Source organism: Monodon monoceros, unplaced genomic scaffold (assembly GCF_005190385.1).
Source record: "Monodon monoceros isolate NGI ecotype Baffin Bay Population unplaced genomic scaffold, NGI_Narwhal_1 Super_Scaffold_22, whole genome shotgun sequence".
NCBI classification, from domain to species: domain Eukaryota; kingdom Metazoa; phylum Chordata; class Mammalia; order Artiodactyla; family Monodontidae; genus Monodon; species Monodon monoceros.
The window spans coordinates 33058273-33073784 of record NW_021703779.1 but is presented as its reverse complement, the minus strand read 5'-3'; the positions used below and the strand labels follow the sequence as shown (position 1 = coordinate 33073784).

The following is a 15512-nucleotide window of genomic DNA, read 5'->3' as shown; positions in this document are numbered from 1 at the left end:
ACCCTCTGAAGAAGGAACATAGAATGACAAAATATGCTAAATTCAGTAATTTTCAGCCTGTGCTCCTAGACTCCCAGGAGACCTTCTTAGTGGTCTGCATACCGGGCCCTTATACTATTACTGTTTACAATTTGTCAGTGTCTATATTTCTATTAATGACATAAAATAGGGATTTACTTATGCTACATTAGCATCTCATTATCATGCTTGGGTTTGGACCAAAAAACAACAGCTGACCTATAGATCTTTCCTGTCACACAGCAAAGAGAGAGAAACCACTGTGCATCATGATGTTCGTGGAGGCCATGCTGTCTTTCCCACTACAACCACAATGAGAGTATTGCCAAGGAATGAATTTCTAGTGGAGTCTTAGTGGAGAATGAAAGCAAATAAGATAGTGGGTTTTTTTCCTGCCTTAACAAAAGCATCAGCATTTATGCTGCTATAGCTGGTAAACTCTGTTTTGTGAAGGCACGTTGATGGGGAGGGTACTTGGGATAGATTCTGATAGTAGGTGGCCCATAGGTTAATTTGCCTTGGAAGAGACTGGAGCATAGAAACAAAATGACACTCATTGCCCCATTCTTCTGGGGTTTCAGTTACTTTTCCATTACTTCAGCAGGTTCATTTTCTGAATTTTGAATGGGGTCAGAATATAGAGTGGGGATTGATAGTGTGGTGGTGGGAAATGTGCTGCAGGAGGGAATGTGCAGGGGGGAATGGGACTGATTCTTGGACTGTAGAATAAAAATCAAAGAGAATGAGTCGTTCTCAACTCTGTTTAATTTACCTTTGTTGTATCTTTCTTTGTCACTAGGCTACACTAGGCACAAAATTTAAGAATTAATTACAATGGGCAAGACTCATAGTCTGATCAGCTTATTCTTCCAACTATGACAATGACACTAAGGACATGCTATTACAGACCTTTCCTGACATCAACTGTTTTTCTTAATTACATGAATATTATAAACTATATACTGGTTCAAATAGGAGATTGAAAAATCCAGGGACCTCAAGGATGAGTAGGAGCTAGCCAGTGATGGTGGGGTGAGGAGAAGAGGTTGTATTCTGGACAGAGAAAAAAGCATATGCAACTGCCCTGAGATGGCAGAAAGCAGCAGACATCTGGGGATTTGAAAGAAGGTCAGTGGAGCCTGGTGAGCAAGTGGGAGGATGGTATCAGTGGAGACTGAAGAGATAGGCAAGAACTGGAAGCCTAAGAATATCCTTTGTGGGACACAGTGTCCTGAGTCCCATGAACGTTCACTGAAAGCAGGTTCATATTACTAGCGGTACTATACTAGAAAGCCTCCATATTCTCGAGCTTATGTTGTACTGTACAGTCACTCGTTTGAGCATTCATTCGACAAGCATATATTGAGTGTCTACTGTATGCCATGTTCTTTGGGCCAGAGTTGTATACCTCCCAGACTTTTGTGAATTACAGGCTGCCACTTACAATGTGGTCACTTTGTCAGTCCTGTCACGATAGAGTCGGATTTAGCTTCTTTTCATTATTATTATCTTGGGTATAGTATTGACGGTTTGGAGAACAGGGCCCAATGTCAGTGAGTTCTGCTGCCAGCAATCTGGAATACATCTTCCAAGGGTGTCCTTAAGCTCCTGGTGGGCAAGAGCAAGAGCGGGAGAAAAACTAGAGCTGTGTCTTTGTGCCACTGAAGCAGCATTTGGGGAGATGTTAGGCTTAGTTCTCACGACTCTCTTATCCTCAGTGCTACGAGCTTTGACGAGGAGCCTATAATTGTCATTTTGAAGACTGATGGATGCCACTTTTTTCTTTCTCTCTCTTTCTAGCTTTGCTTTATTTAGACTCTGTTTTTTTTTCACCTACTGCCTCTTTCCATTTTTTTCCATCTCTTTTATTCCATTATCCTAGCTGTCTCTCTGAGAATGAGTACCAGGAGTAAAGACTCTGCTCTCAGTAGCAGGGAAAGCAGAGTGACTCATATGGGCTACCCTGACCTAGGAATGAACCTTTACAGATATCTTCATCTTCATCCTCATTCACAAAGAGCGCTTATGCTGAAGAAATTAAGTCAGTGGCAAAAAAGTGGCTTTCTCATCTGGACACCAATTTAAGAAGCTTTCTCCACATACTCTGGCCTTCATTGATCTCACCTTTTTCTGTAGTGTATACTTCACTGAATAAGAATCATAAGATTTAGTTCTTGATAATATATTGTATTGGGATAGTTTCTAATTCTTTAATAGATGATGATTTTGTTACCCTAACAGGATAGGTCTGTAAACTCCCACAGGGAAGGGACTATGACCCTACTTAATTTCTATCACCCTTAGAACTGAGCAAAATGGCAGGCATACAGTTTAGCCATTCAATGGTACTTGATTGAATTAATGAGACCTGTCATATTATTGTACATAGAGGAAGACCTTTGGATTCCTACCTGCCTTTCTTTGATTGTTAGAGGGTAATAGAAGTTTTGATAATAATTCTTCCATCGTCACCCTCCCTCATTTGTCTTTCTCTTTGTGCACCAGTAAGGAGGCATAGATTTAGATGAAACATCCATTTCTTCATGTCACATTCTGTCCCTTTGTGTGGCAGTTTCCATTATACAAGTATGCCTTTGCTTTGTCTCTACATCAGGGCAAGTGAAAGCCACGTAACCAACATGAGTGGTTGTATCCCTTTTTTGTTCTTTTACCCTCTGAAGCAGCCCAGGAGGAAGAGAGGACAATAATGTAGGAGGACAATAACATGAGAAAGTTGGAATATGGTATAACTGAAGGGGACAGATGTCATTTGAGGCTACAAATTAATCCATCAGGTCTTTGGATTGTTGTAACTAAATGGCAAGAGCTGAGAGAGGAGCTGTGTGTGAAGATGAAGACATTCCTTGGTTTTGGCAGCCTGTGCTTGGTAAACCAAGATAAGAGATTGAGGTGCTGATATTCCCACTGAAAAAATTGCATGAGATTAGTAATGGAGAAAGAGAAAGGGCTTAGAAATCAAAGAAATGGGAAAGGAAATGTATTTGTTTCCTTTGGCTGTTGTAATAAATTACAACAAACGTGGTGGCTTAAAAAAACACCCATTTATTATCTTACAGTTCTTGAAGCCAGAAGTCCAAAATGAGTCTCACTGGGATAAAACAAGGCGTGTATAGGTCTGCATTCCTTTCTGGAGGCAGTAGGAGAAAATCTATATCTTTGCTTTTTCCAGCTTCTTGAGGCTGTCTGCATTCCTCAGCTTGTGGTGCCCTTCCACCTACAAAGCACCGAGTAACCATCTGTGGACAAACTTGGGTGCTAAGTCTGTAGATGACATAGGAGACATGGGCCAGGAAACACTGAATGAGAGCCAGTGCCCTTCTAAAGATGTAAAAACTGTTATGTAAATATTATCAGAAACAGATAGGTTAAGAGCCTTGTCATGCTATTTAAAATAATTTCATTATGATTTATAGTGCATATGAATACATCTTGCTTTGCACATGCAGTGTGTTTGCATTAGAGTTCTGTGACTTAAGATGTGGTATAAGATAAAGTCCGTGTAAGCAATTCTGTAAATGTTTTTACATTTAGCTTTCTAATGCCAAAGCTAATTGTTTAATATCTCCTCTGTCCTCTGCTTCATCTCCTTCTGTTTCATTCTGGGCCACTTCCCTCCCTCCCTCCCTCCTTCCCTCCCTCCCCCTTTCCTATTTTTTCCTATTGTTTTTGGTTCCTATGCTTTTCATTTTGTCCTTCTACTGACATCATATAAGTTTTTAACTGAGCAATTAATAGAATAAACAGAGTCAAGTCCAGCATATATACATTTTGGAGGCAGAATTTCTGTTTTGGGAAACCCCTTCAAATTTAATCCCATGCTAGTTAGATTTCATGTTTATAGATAAAATTTTAATGGTTCCCTGTAGCCAATCTCCTAGAGCCCGTCTATGTTTTTACTCTTTCTGTGCTTTGACATGTGACCTGCTTGGAAAAAAATAGCTTTTTTTGAGGATATGATATAACTTGTATGACTTTTCTCTAACATGCTTTGGCCAGAGCTATGGATTTGATTTTCCCATGGACTGTCGTGTAACTCTAGTTCATTACTCCAGTCAGCGCTCTTTACCCTGGAGGTTATTTTACAGAAGTTGTTCAGAGGATCCCCCAAAAAAGTGACTAGATGTATACTAGCTTTCCATGTCTGCTATTAGAGAAAGAATTCCTGAGTTTCCACCCTACTGATGGTGGGTCAATACTCTCATCTTTGTACATGCAGGAAGCCTCCCAGCCAGCCCTGTAGACAAAGAGTGTTTTCATTGTTCATCTTATTCTCTACTAGTCCTTCTTTCCCAGGATGGCCTCATGTCTCTCAGAATGGCTAACAAAGAAATATGGCTTTAAAACTGAGCATAGCTGCTAATGACTTTATGATCCTAAGGCAAAGTTGTCTTTGTACCATAAGAGCTTGGCTGTGATTTGATAGTCTGAGGTTTGGTGATGAGGAAATTAAGGATGGCTGTTTACATCTGTCCGTGTGGCAAACTCAACAAGGTTGAGTATAGCCTGGTGGTTAAATTTTTGGTCTCTGGACTCATGAAGAGTTGCATTAAGTTCTCACTCCAACACTTACTAGCTTTATGTTGTTAAACAAGTTACTTTACCTTTCTGAGCTTAACTTTCTACATATGTAGTAATGTATATCTTCGAAGGTTAACTGAATCACAGGGAGATTGTCATTGAAGGCTGCTTTCCCTAAGCAAGTGGGCAGCTGCCCATCTAATAAATACAGAGGCACATTGTACATCAAACTGAAATAGGGCAGCCTAGTGTAGTGGCTAAAAGGATGGATTCTGGAGCCTGATGCCTCAGATTCAAATCCAAGCTTTATCATTTAACAGATGTGTGGCTTCAGGCAACTTATTTCATCTGTGGCTCCAGTCTTCTCATTTATAAAGTGGGAATAATGATAGTACGTACCTCAAAAGCTTGGTGTGAGGATTAAATGAATTAATACAGCTATAACACTTAGCACAGTGCCTGGCACATACTAGGTGTTCAAGAAGGGCTATCTCCTCTTATTATTGATACAAGTGTTGTTAACACTACGACTAATAAATAAGTAAAGATGATAGATGTAGAGATTGAGATAAAGGATGATACCTTGGTCTCTAGCTTCAGCAACTGGTTCTGTAGTGGTACCACTTATTGAGATGGAGAAAACCGGGAGAGGAGTAGACTTGGGCATAAGTTTGGGGAATGGCAAAGTTTAGTTTTTGATGTAAATGGAGGTGCCTGTGGAATATCAATATAAAAGTTTCAAATTAAGCAGTTTTTCTACAAGTCTGGGGTTCACAGAATTATGGACCAGGGATATACTTTTGAGAGTAGTCAATATACTGTATTTTTAAGATTATGACACTGGATGACATAACCAAGAGAGAGAATTTAGAAAGAGAAGGAATGAGGGTGTCCAGGATCAGTCTCTGGGGGTATGGATAATGAAGAACCAGTAAAGGAGATGAAGAGGTATGGCAAAAATAAAAAGGAAACCTACCTTTTAAGGAGGTTTCAAGAAGGAGGGCATTGTCAGCTGTATAAAATGAGGGCAGAAATATCCATTGAATTTGACCCTTTTGAGAAGTTTGTTTATGAAGAAGCATAGACTAATGAGGATGATAGCTGGATGTGTCATCAAGGAAGGATCTCTTTTTTAAAATATCGAAAATTCTAGCACATGTTCATATGTCAGCAGAGGTGATCTGTTAGAGAAGGAGAGATCAAAGAAGAGAAAACAGGAGGAGATAGAATCCAGAGCATAAATGGAGGGGTTGGCCTTTGACAGCAGCAAGAACACTGCCTTTATTTCTATGAGATAAAGCACATAGCACGATGCTTGACATATAGTAACTGCTCAGTAATTAGTACCTGTTATGCTTGTTGTTTTTGTTGTAAGCTCAAGAGCCATGCTGACTTGGACATGAAAAAGGCAGTTTGAGTATGCTCAGAGCCCAAGCCTTAGTGGAAGGAAAGCCTGCGTAAGGAGTTGGCATTTAGGGTGTGCTATTCTAAACAAAGACCCAAGAAATGTGAATTGTGAGATATAAATGCATTTGGCTAGGTTGCCCCACCTAACGTAGCCATATTTTTTATATCAGGGGAGGGTACGAGGCATCTCTGATTATGACATGGACAAAAGACAAGGTAGTTTTATTTTATCAAGTATACTTCAAAGACGTGGCTCTGAGAAATGGGCAGATTGAGCTCCATTGAGATTCACGGATCAGCATCTCTCATAGTGTGTGTTGTCCCTGTAACGCATGTAATTAAGGAGAAAGTGTTCCCATCCATTATATGTACCTCAGCAAAATGTGCTTCCATATGATGACATTAAGCAGTAAGTGCTTTGTGATTTATGCTGCTTCTATGATGTCATTGTCTGTGCTCTCAATACAATGAGCTGAAGGCGTTTTAGCTATTATTCCTTTAGAGACAAGTACCTTCTGTTAAGGGCTGATTTTTCCCAGCATCCTGAAATGCCTTTTGCCTAATCATCTCTGAGCATAAATGCAAGCTTTGTGATTTTTCAAAAATGCTTCAGAATTTCCTATAAATGTGTGCTTTTTAATTCTTTCCTCAAGTGGTCTTTGTGCATCCAATAGAAGTCTAGATGTTTGATTGTTTTTTTCACCCTATGTTTTTTAGATTAAAAAAAAGAGTTTGATTTGATTGGTATTAGGTATGAAAGATAGAATACGCTTTAAAGCTTTCAAACTGTTCTCTGAGATCAGTATTAGAGAGAGAGGCTCTTTCAACAACTATATGTCGTCCTGGTTAAAGTGTGTAAGAAGCTACCTGGCCAGGAAATGGGCTGCATTGGTTTTGAACCTGCCTTGTTATTGGTACCATCTGTCTGTTCTCCTAAATACTGAGCCTGGCCCTTTGGTTTCTGTGAATTTCCAGATTCCTGCATATTTGCCTTAGCCTCTAGGATTTAGGCCTTTCTAGTTCCCATATCTTTGCTTGGTCTGGCCTGTCATGCTTTGTCCTGTGTGTTTTCAGACATGTGTGTGCTTGCCTGGTTTAATTCACTAACTTTTCTCAAATGCTCAATCAGGTGTGCCTTCTGACTTTTGATCCCGGGACTGATCTCTGTCCTGGAGTACCAGCTTTTTACCCTGGCCTCCATGTTATACTGTAACTCCCAGCACCGGCACTGAGAGCTGAATAAATCAGTGATCTGACCCAGTACAGCATTTCTGATTTTCATAGCAGTAGTCATAGAATGTAAAGGATGCTGTGCTTGACGTTTGAATCTCTGGGGTTAAACTCTGGCACTACCAGAAACTCACTAAGTGTCTATGAGCAAATAGCTTAGCTTCTCTGAATTCAGTCTCTTCTTTTGTAAAATAGGAATAATTTTTGCTTCATTCACTTTTGTGAGGATAAATGAGAAATAAGATATCATATGTTGCAAAAAAACCCGAACATGATAACTAGCACATGTCTGTTAAATCTGATATTTTCATACACAATTCTGTGTCATTAATTAGTTTCTTTTTATAAGCAAGTACTTTGTTTCCAGAGCAAATACTAGCCCATAAGTAAAAAGTATCAGTGACAAACGTTTCCTGCTTAAAAGTCAGAAAGACATTACCACACAAGTTCATTTTAACAATGATCCCAAGTTTCCCAATTAATTTATCTTCAATTCTTATGTATTCTGATCACCAATTGCATTATGTCCCTTCTGAAAACAATTAATAGGACAACTTGTAAATTTCTTGCAGAGAAACTGGATATTCAGAACTGAACAAAAACATGACAGTGATCATAAGAACAAATATTTGTGTATTTGGTGGTGAAGCTTTTTGTTATCCAAGAAATAATTTGAACTTTTGTCCGTTTATAAGATGTGATTTGCTTCTTATGTTCAATGTGCCATTCAGTAAAACAGCAACATAACATGGCAGTTTAATCTATATATTTTTGGTGAAGTCATGCTCTTGAAATACAACTTCATGTGATTAAAATGATTGCTGTCACATTATCTAACCATAAAGAAGATGAGAAAGTAAATCAGCTCTTTTAGAGTACTTGGTGCATAGAGAGGTATTCAACATACAGCATTCTTTTCAAAGTTCAGGGAGGCAAATATCATTATTCCTGATTTACGGATGTGAAAACTGAAGCTCAGAGAATTTGAGTAACCTGTCTATGTTTATACAGCTAGTTCAGAGTGTAGCTGAGATTCGAACTCATGTCTTCTTTATTCCAGTTCCATGTGTCCTTTTCACTACTTGAGGTAAACTACTACTGTCTCCCGATGCCAGAATGGTAGGGAAGACCCTCTGTACTTGGAGCTGTTCAACGGTTAATCCGATTCCTGGCGGTGAACACATACAACTGAGTGTGAAAGGATAGGTTAGTAAGGGAACAGAGAACAGGCAAAGGCTGAATAGCTCACATTCAGAGGCATGTTGTATTCAGCTAATGCATAAACACTGCACATTGGACCTGCAGGTACATAAAACTCAATGATTACAACCTCCCGTCTTCAAAAAAGGGAAGGTCAGTGTAGAGGAAGTATATCATATGTGGAATGAATCTGTAAGTCATTTTAGTGTCACGTCATTCCCGTTACTGTCTTACTAGGGGATGGCAGCAGTGTTTTTTACTCAATGTGTGCATGTGTGCAGTTGTTTTCACTGGGAAATAAATCAGCGATGCTATAGTCTTACGACCGTAAGAGAATTGTATAGGTTTTTAATGCATCTATCATGCATCCTACAGATAACTTTGCCCAGGACAATTCAGCCATCAGTTTCATTCTTGTTGTTAACATATACGACATCCATAATGTTATAGTGTGGATCAGATTTCGTATTTCAGCTCTTCCATTTTTGTTTAAGTGTCCATGATCAATTACTTCATGTCTCTGAATCTGAATTCCTTCTATCAAATAGGGCTAAGACTACCTTATAGATGTATAATAAAGAGGAAATGAGGAAAAATAGATGTACGTATTCCCTTATATTCTGTTCAAATGTTACATGGAGATGAATGAAAGCCAGTTCCATTGCTGTTCATGACAACACTCTTGTAGTAGCTTAAGTTCCACTAGCTCTGCACTGCTCATGGAAGCTATTATGTGTGTATGTGTGTGTTTTGTTTCCACATCGAGACTGCTTTGCTCTTGAGGACAGGGCCAGTGTCTAATAACATTTTTGTATCTCTAGGGCCTTTCATAAGTATTTAATACATGGCGGTTGCTCATAATGATTGCAAAGTTTGTGCCTACAACAACAATGTTCAGATCGCCTTTCTTTTTTGTCCACATTCCATTCCATAAACCACCAAAGCTGATGCAGAGATGGAGCTTCTTTAGGCCTGCTCATTCATTCATTCATTCGTTTATTTATTTATGTATTTATTTATTTCCATAGCTCTTTGCAGTGACTATCCTAGAAAAGTTATAGAGTTATATTTTGAAGATATATTAGTTTGAAGATAATTATTAAAATTTTAAACTATTTTTCCTAGGTATTTTGTCTGCAATTAATGAAAGCTATAGGTGGGAGTGACTTTCATTATGTCATGTGGTTTGACTAATAGCCTTTTACTGCAAGAGTAGGTTATTGAAGACATTTTTTTTCCAAAGATGGAAATTCCTATTTAAATAGCTAAAATTAAAGATTCTTAGTAAACACGGTATTTTAAAACTAGCTAACTAACAATTATCAAGTAGTAATTATGTGTCAGATTGTATACTGAGTCCTCTGTGCACATTAAATTATTTAATCCTCATCATACCTCTGTGAGGTAGAATATTGCTGTGATCCACATTTTACAGATAAAGAAACTGAGGCACAGAGAGGTTAAGTAACTTGCCCAAGCTCACACAGCTAACGTGGGCAGAGATTCACACATAGGCGATCCAATTCCAGAATCTGCTCCTAGTTTCAAAATTATGCTGCCTCTTACTGTACCTTGGTACTAGGTTTTTAAATGAAATGAACTCTGGCTGTCATTATCATTGATGCTGAAATATTATGCATTTATTCCAGTTCTTGGTCTCATTCATAGCCCTTAATTAGGATTTTTCCTTTATAATTTGCTTTGCTTCTCTTAGCTGGGAGTCCAAAACTTTTGTTTTGTTTTGTTTTTACCAACTTTGCATCAGAATCCATTGCAGGGATGTGGAATGTTCTCATCAGAAGAAAAAACTGTGAATATGTGTGGTGACAGATGTTAACTGGGCTTAACTGCGGTGATCACCTTGCAGTATATACAGATATCGAGTTATTATCTTGTACACCTGAAACTAATATAATGTTATGCTAATGATACCTCAATAAAAAGTTTATTGCAGTTACCTTTCTTCATGTGCTGCCTAATTAAAATATTCCACGTTGACAGTTCCTATATTTTAAAGATATGTTTATAAATATACTTATATATTTATCCATCCACATTTTCTGATATTCTTTTGCTATTCTGCCTATGTGAAATTGAAGCTCACAGGTGTCTGTCTCATGGAAACTTGACATTGACGTGCAGTTAGATATGCAGTCAAAAGAGAGCAATTTTAAATTCTTTTCTTCAAGAGTATCTGTTTGCCTGTCTGCCTGTATAGAAATCTGTCTGCTGTGTTCAGTGTTATTTGACATTTCTATACAATGTGTTAGCCTTTTATAGCCTTGGCTACATACTGTTTTAGAAACGCACTTGTCATATGAATTTAAAAACCAACAGATATGTATTCCTCCCAGACAAAAGATATTTTGAGGATAAATGTAAAGCATTTTCATCATAACGTTTGAGTGAGTCCTTTGGTTTCCAGACACTAAAACATTAAACATGTCTGTTCAACTCCAGTTGCCTTTTATTAATCATTATGATGTTTTCAAAAATATTATTTAAAGGTAGCTAATATCTGATTTTAGGTTCCACATATAAGTGATATCATATGACATTTGTCTTTCTCTGTCTGACTTAACTTCACTTACTATGATAATCTCTAGGTCCATCCGTGTTGCTGCACTTGGCATTATTTCATTCTTTTTTACGGCTGAGTAATAGTCCGTTGTATATATATATATATATATATATATATATACACACACCACATCTTCTTGATCCACTCATCTGTTGATGGCCACTTAGGTTTGCTTCCATGTCTTGGCTGTTGTAAATAGTGCTGCTATGAACACTGGGGTGCATGTATCTTTATGAAATATAGTTTTGTACAGATATATGCCCAGGAGTGGGATTGCTGGACCATGCTGTAGCTCTATTTTTCGTTTCTTAAGAAGCCTCCAGACTGTTCTCCACAGTGGCTGCATCAATTTACATTCCCACCAACAGTGTAGGAGTGTTCCCTTTTCTCCACACCCTCTCCAGCCTTTGTTCTTTGTAGATTTTCTGATGATGCCCATTCTAACTGGTGGGAGATGAGACCTCCTTGTACTTTTGATTTGCATTTCTCTAAGAATTAGTGATGTTGAGCATCTTTTCATGTTCTTCTTGGCCATCTGTATGTCTTCTTTGGAGAAATGTCTTCTGCCCATTTTTTGATAGGGTTGTTTGCTGTTTTTGTTACTGACTTGTATGAGCTGTTTGTATATTTTGAATATTGAGCCCTTGTCAGTCTCATCATTTACAAATATTTTCTCCAATGGGGTTGACACTTTTATTATCCCTGTTTTACATATGAGGAAACTGAGGCACAGAGAAGTGAAATAACATGCCCACATTCCCCCAATTTAGTAAGTGGCTAAACTGGGATTTGAATCGAGTCACCCTGTGGTGAAGGATCCAAGACACCGAACTTCTTCAAAACAGGAGAGTAAGAAGGATCTTCAGTCAATTTATAGTTGTAAACACTCATAAACAGCTGCTCAGCCTGTGCTTCCTCACATCTAGAGGAGAACAGTTTATATATATATATACACACATATATATACACATATATATATATGTATATATATATGTAGGTACGTATTGAGACTGTATCAGAGAGAGAGCAGGGACCTCAAAGCAGACAGAGAAAGAGTAAATAAAAACAAGTTTGACTAAAAAGAGTAAAGGGGGAAATACCATTTTCTGGAAACTAAACTCAAAGGACCATAATCCTCATTTTTAAGAAAGTATTGAAGCACAGTTATAGGGAAATGTAGAAAGAAATTACTCCTTAGCTACACTTGTTCATATTTCAGTAAATGTTAAAAGCAATCTAGTTAACTCTAAAATGACTCAAGCTACTCATGTGTCTTTGAATATAGGAAACGAAGTCTGAAAATTTCTAACTGTGACCCTTGTAAACTATACACGACACAGAAGAAATTATATGTTTTGAGTATTTTTTCTCAGACCTAGACACCCTTAGGGTTTACATGGGAACAGATTTCATCTGCACAACTAGAGAATGGACTGAGAGAAGGGAAGCGTTGTAAAAGGGGAACAGAAAAGAAAAACAAAAACTAAACATAGAAAAGCAACTCTGTCGTTTCCTTGGGAAATCCTTTTACTGGGAAATAATTGTCTTTCTACCTATAGTCAAGAAGACAAGATAATAGGCTAACGCCTCTCCACATCTAGAAAGGAGAAACCAGAGACCACGCTGAGATTAAGAACAGGCTGATTTTGAGATAAACTCTGAGCAGACACAGGTGGCCACAGTCTGGAATGAGGCAGTGGTCCAAGCTGGACCAGCAGCTCTCTAGGTGTTCCAGTGTCTCATCCCATCCTCTGAGTGTTGGCTACTCTGGGATTGGGGCCGCCTGTGCCATCATCTCTCTACTTCCTTTCTGGTGAGCTTATCTACTCCATGACCTCAACCCATCTATGTATATATAGGCTAATATGTCCCATATGTATTTTTCCAAACCTGACATCCCCCCCTGAGCTCCAGATTCATTTTTCTGGCTACCTGCATGACAGTTCCACTTGGGTATCTAATTGGCACCTCAGATTTTACATGACATGCCTTCCCAGCTCCTCGAGTCCCCCTGCAAATACCCCCAGCTTAATAAATAGCACGACCATCAGCCAGGGTGTTCAGATCCAAACTTGAGCCTAGATTATTTTTGTCCTTTCCCATTCCTCACCTCTGGTCCATAAAGCAGATCCTGTAGACTCATGCAGTTCATCTGCAATTTGTCTGCATCTCTTCATTTCCTCTACCAACACGCAGTTCAAGCCACCATTGTCTCTCTGGGCCTGCTACAGTGATCTCTTAACTGGCCTTTCAGCTTCAACTCTCCTCATCCTCTACATTCTTCAAAGCAGCCAGAGTCAGAGTAACTTGGCTTAACATTCAGAGAGCTTTATTCTACTTGATGTTCAATATCACAAATTGACCTTCAGCCTGGACCTTATATTTTTCAGTCCTTCTGTTGAGTAATTTGGGGTTTGGGGTACCATGTTACCCTAATGGTAGAAAGAGTACAGTAAAAAAACCTACATTTGCATGTGTTGTAAGGGCAATATGCATGTCCAGCATGGTGACTAGGGAGTCACCCCTGTGTTTGTGTGCAGGCCAGCCTGAGGCTCAGTTACCATTATCACTGTTGCTCAGGGTGAGCTTGTCAAAGAGGGCCCCTGCCAAGCTGGCTTCTGGGGTCTCCATCTTGCTTCCCAGAATCAACAGACACTAACATTTACATATTTTAGTAAACTCAAAGCCTTCAGGTAAAATTTTAAGGACTCTTTGTTTTAATCCCTGTCCCACCCCATTCCCTTCATTCTTCCTCCAGAAGCCACACTACTGTGATTTTTACGCCGTGTTTTTATACTCTTGCTATTCGCAGGCACCCGCATTCAGCAGCGCCTCACCTCACCACCCGCCATATACCCACATTGTTTATAAGGGGAAGATGGATTTTGCACTTCCCAGGGCCCCATGGAATGCCTTCTCCCTCCCTCTGTGGAGATCCTGAGCGGCATGTGGGTGGGGCATGGGTGGGTGGAGAGCCTCCTGGATACCTGTTTTAAAAAGTGAGCGATTTGCACACAGGAACCAAGGAGAGACCTTTATTTCTTTAGGAACCAAATAAGTTTATTGGAAGAAGTGGCAAAGCTGGAAGAAAAAAACTTAAGTGAACTTCTTCTGCAAGGGCACTATTGCCGTCTGCATGGTAGGCACGGTGACCAGCGCTCTGGTCACCCCGTGGCTCTGGGGAAGTCCAGTCCACGCTCAGTTCTTGTCGCTGTCGCCCAGGGTGAGCTTGTCAAAGAGGGACTCTGCCAGGTCGACGTCCGGGGCCCCCATGATGCTCAGGGTGATGACATGACCCTCCAGCTCGCTGATGAACGCCACCTGCTGGCTGGGGTAGTGAGTTGCCAGGAAGTGGTGCAGGTGGGGGTCGCGCTTGTCGATGGCCAGCTGGTGCAGGTGGAGCAGGCTGTGGTTCATGAGCTTCTCCAGGAACAACGTGCACTTCATGGCCTTGAGGCCACTCTTCCACTTGACACTGACTGGGCTCCTGATGTCTTGGAAGTCGAGGCGGCCCCCACGCTGGTTCTGCAGGCGCATCAGGCACCGTGCCCGCATGCTGTGCTCGCGGGAGCGGCGCAGGAAGAACCGGGTGAAGTGCTTCAAGGCCACATCGTCGCGGTCGAGGTAAAGGGCCGCGGCCAGGCACACGAAGGAGGCGTGGAACTCCAGGGTGAAATGGCTGTTGACAGCGGCCTCGAGGTCGGGGTGGTAGTTCTGGCGCACCTGCGAGGGCTGCGCGGGCAGCAAGGCGGACGGCAAGGGCATCATGGCGGGCGTGAAGGCGAAGCCGCGGGGCCTGCGGTAGCTGCCTCCGAGCGAAGAGGGCGGCCGCTCTGGGGTGGACCGGAAATGGCGTTCGATATGGAAGTCAGGCGGTGGGCTCGCAGTCCTGTTACCAGGAGAGGTTGCGTGGCGTTGGCGGGGCACGAACGCTGCAGCCACGTTCCATCACAGCCTGGGTGAGGCAGGGTGACTTTGACCTGCGCACCTGGTATCTATTACGTGTTTAACTTTGCAAAAAGTTTCCAAGGGCTTTCTCTTGTTCTCCAATTGCGCCCTCTTATAGCACCCTGTTCTCATTTTATAAACCCATTGTCTTCCTTAAAATTCTGAGAATATGAATTTGTAAGTTTTGGTAATGTTCTCTTCCGTTTCCTGTATTATAGTTGTTTTTTTCTCCAGAAATAGTTCTGTTTGTTCATCATGATCTTCTCTTTCACTTTCCTGCAATATCTGGCAAACATCTGTCCATTCGTATTTGGGAGTAAAGGAGTCATGTGATCAGCCAAGGTAACTGGCATGGATCTGATCTAGAGTTGGGACGCCCATTTCACTGACAGTCTTCTCCTGTGAATGGAGGGGCTCAGTGTGTCAGTTAGGGAGTCTTTTCTATTTGGGGTACATGGTGTGGAGCTTGTAGGTAAGATAGGGACCATCCCAAGTGCCAAAAGCTTGGCATTTTCTGACATTAGAAGACTTTCGTGTATGTCTTCTGTAATAGATTGTGTCGTTCTCTTTTGTTTCTTCTTCTTCTGCT

At 40.5% G+C, this 15512-nt stretch overlaps 1 protein-coding gene and 1 pseudogene across 1 annotated transcript in view; one reads left to right on the top strand and one right to left on the bottom strand.

Moving 5' to 3' along the window:
* Positions 1–15512, top strand: part of PRRG1 (proline rich and Gla domain 1) — a 266644-nt gene that overhangs the window by 5074 nt on the left and 246058 nt on the right. The window lies entirely within an intron of this gene.
* Positions 14174–14743, bottom strand: LOC114906383 (annotated as a pseudogene).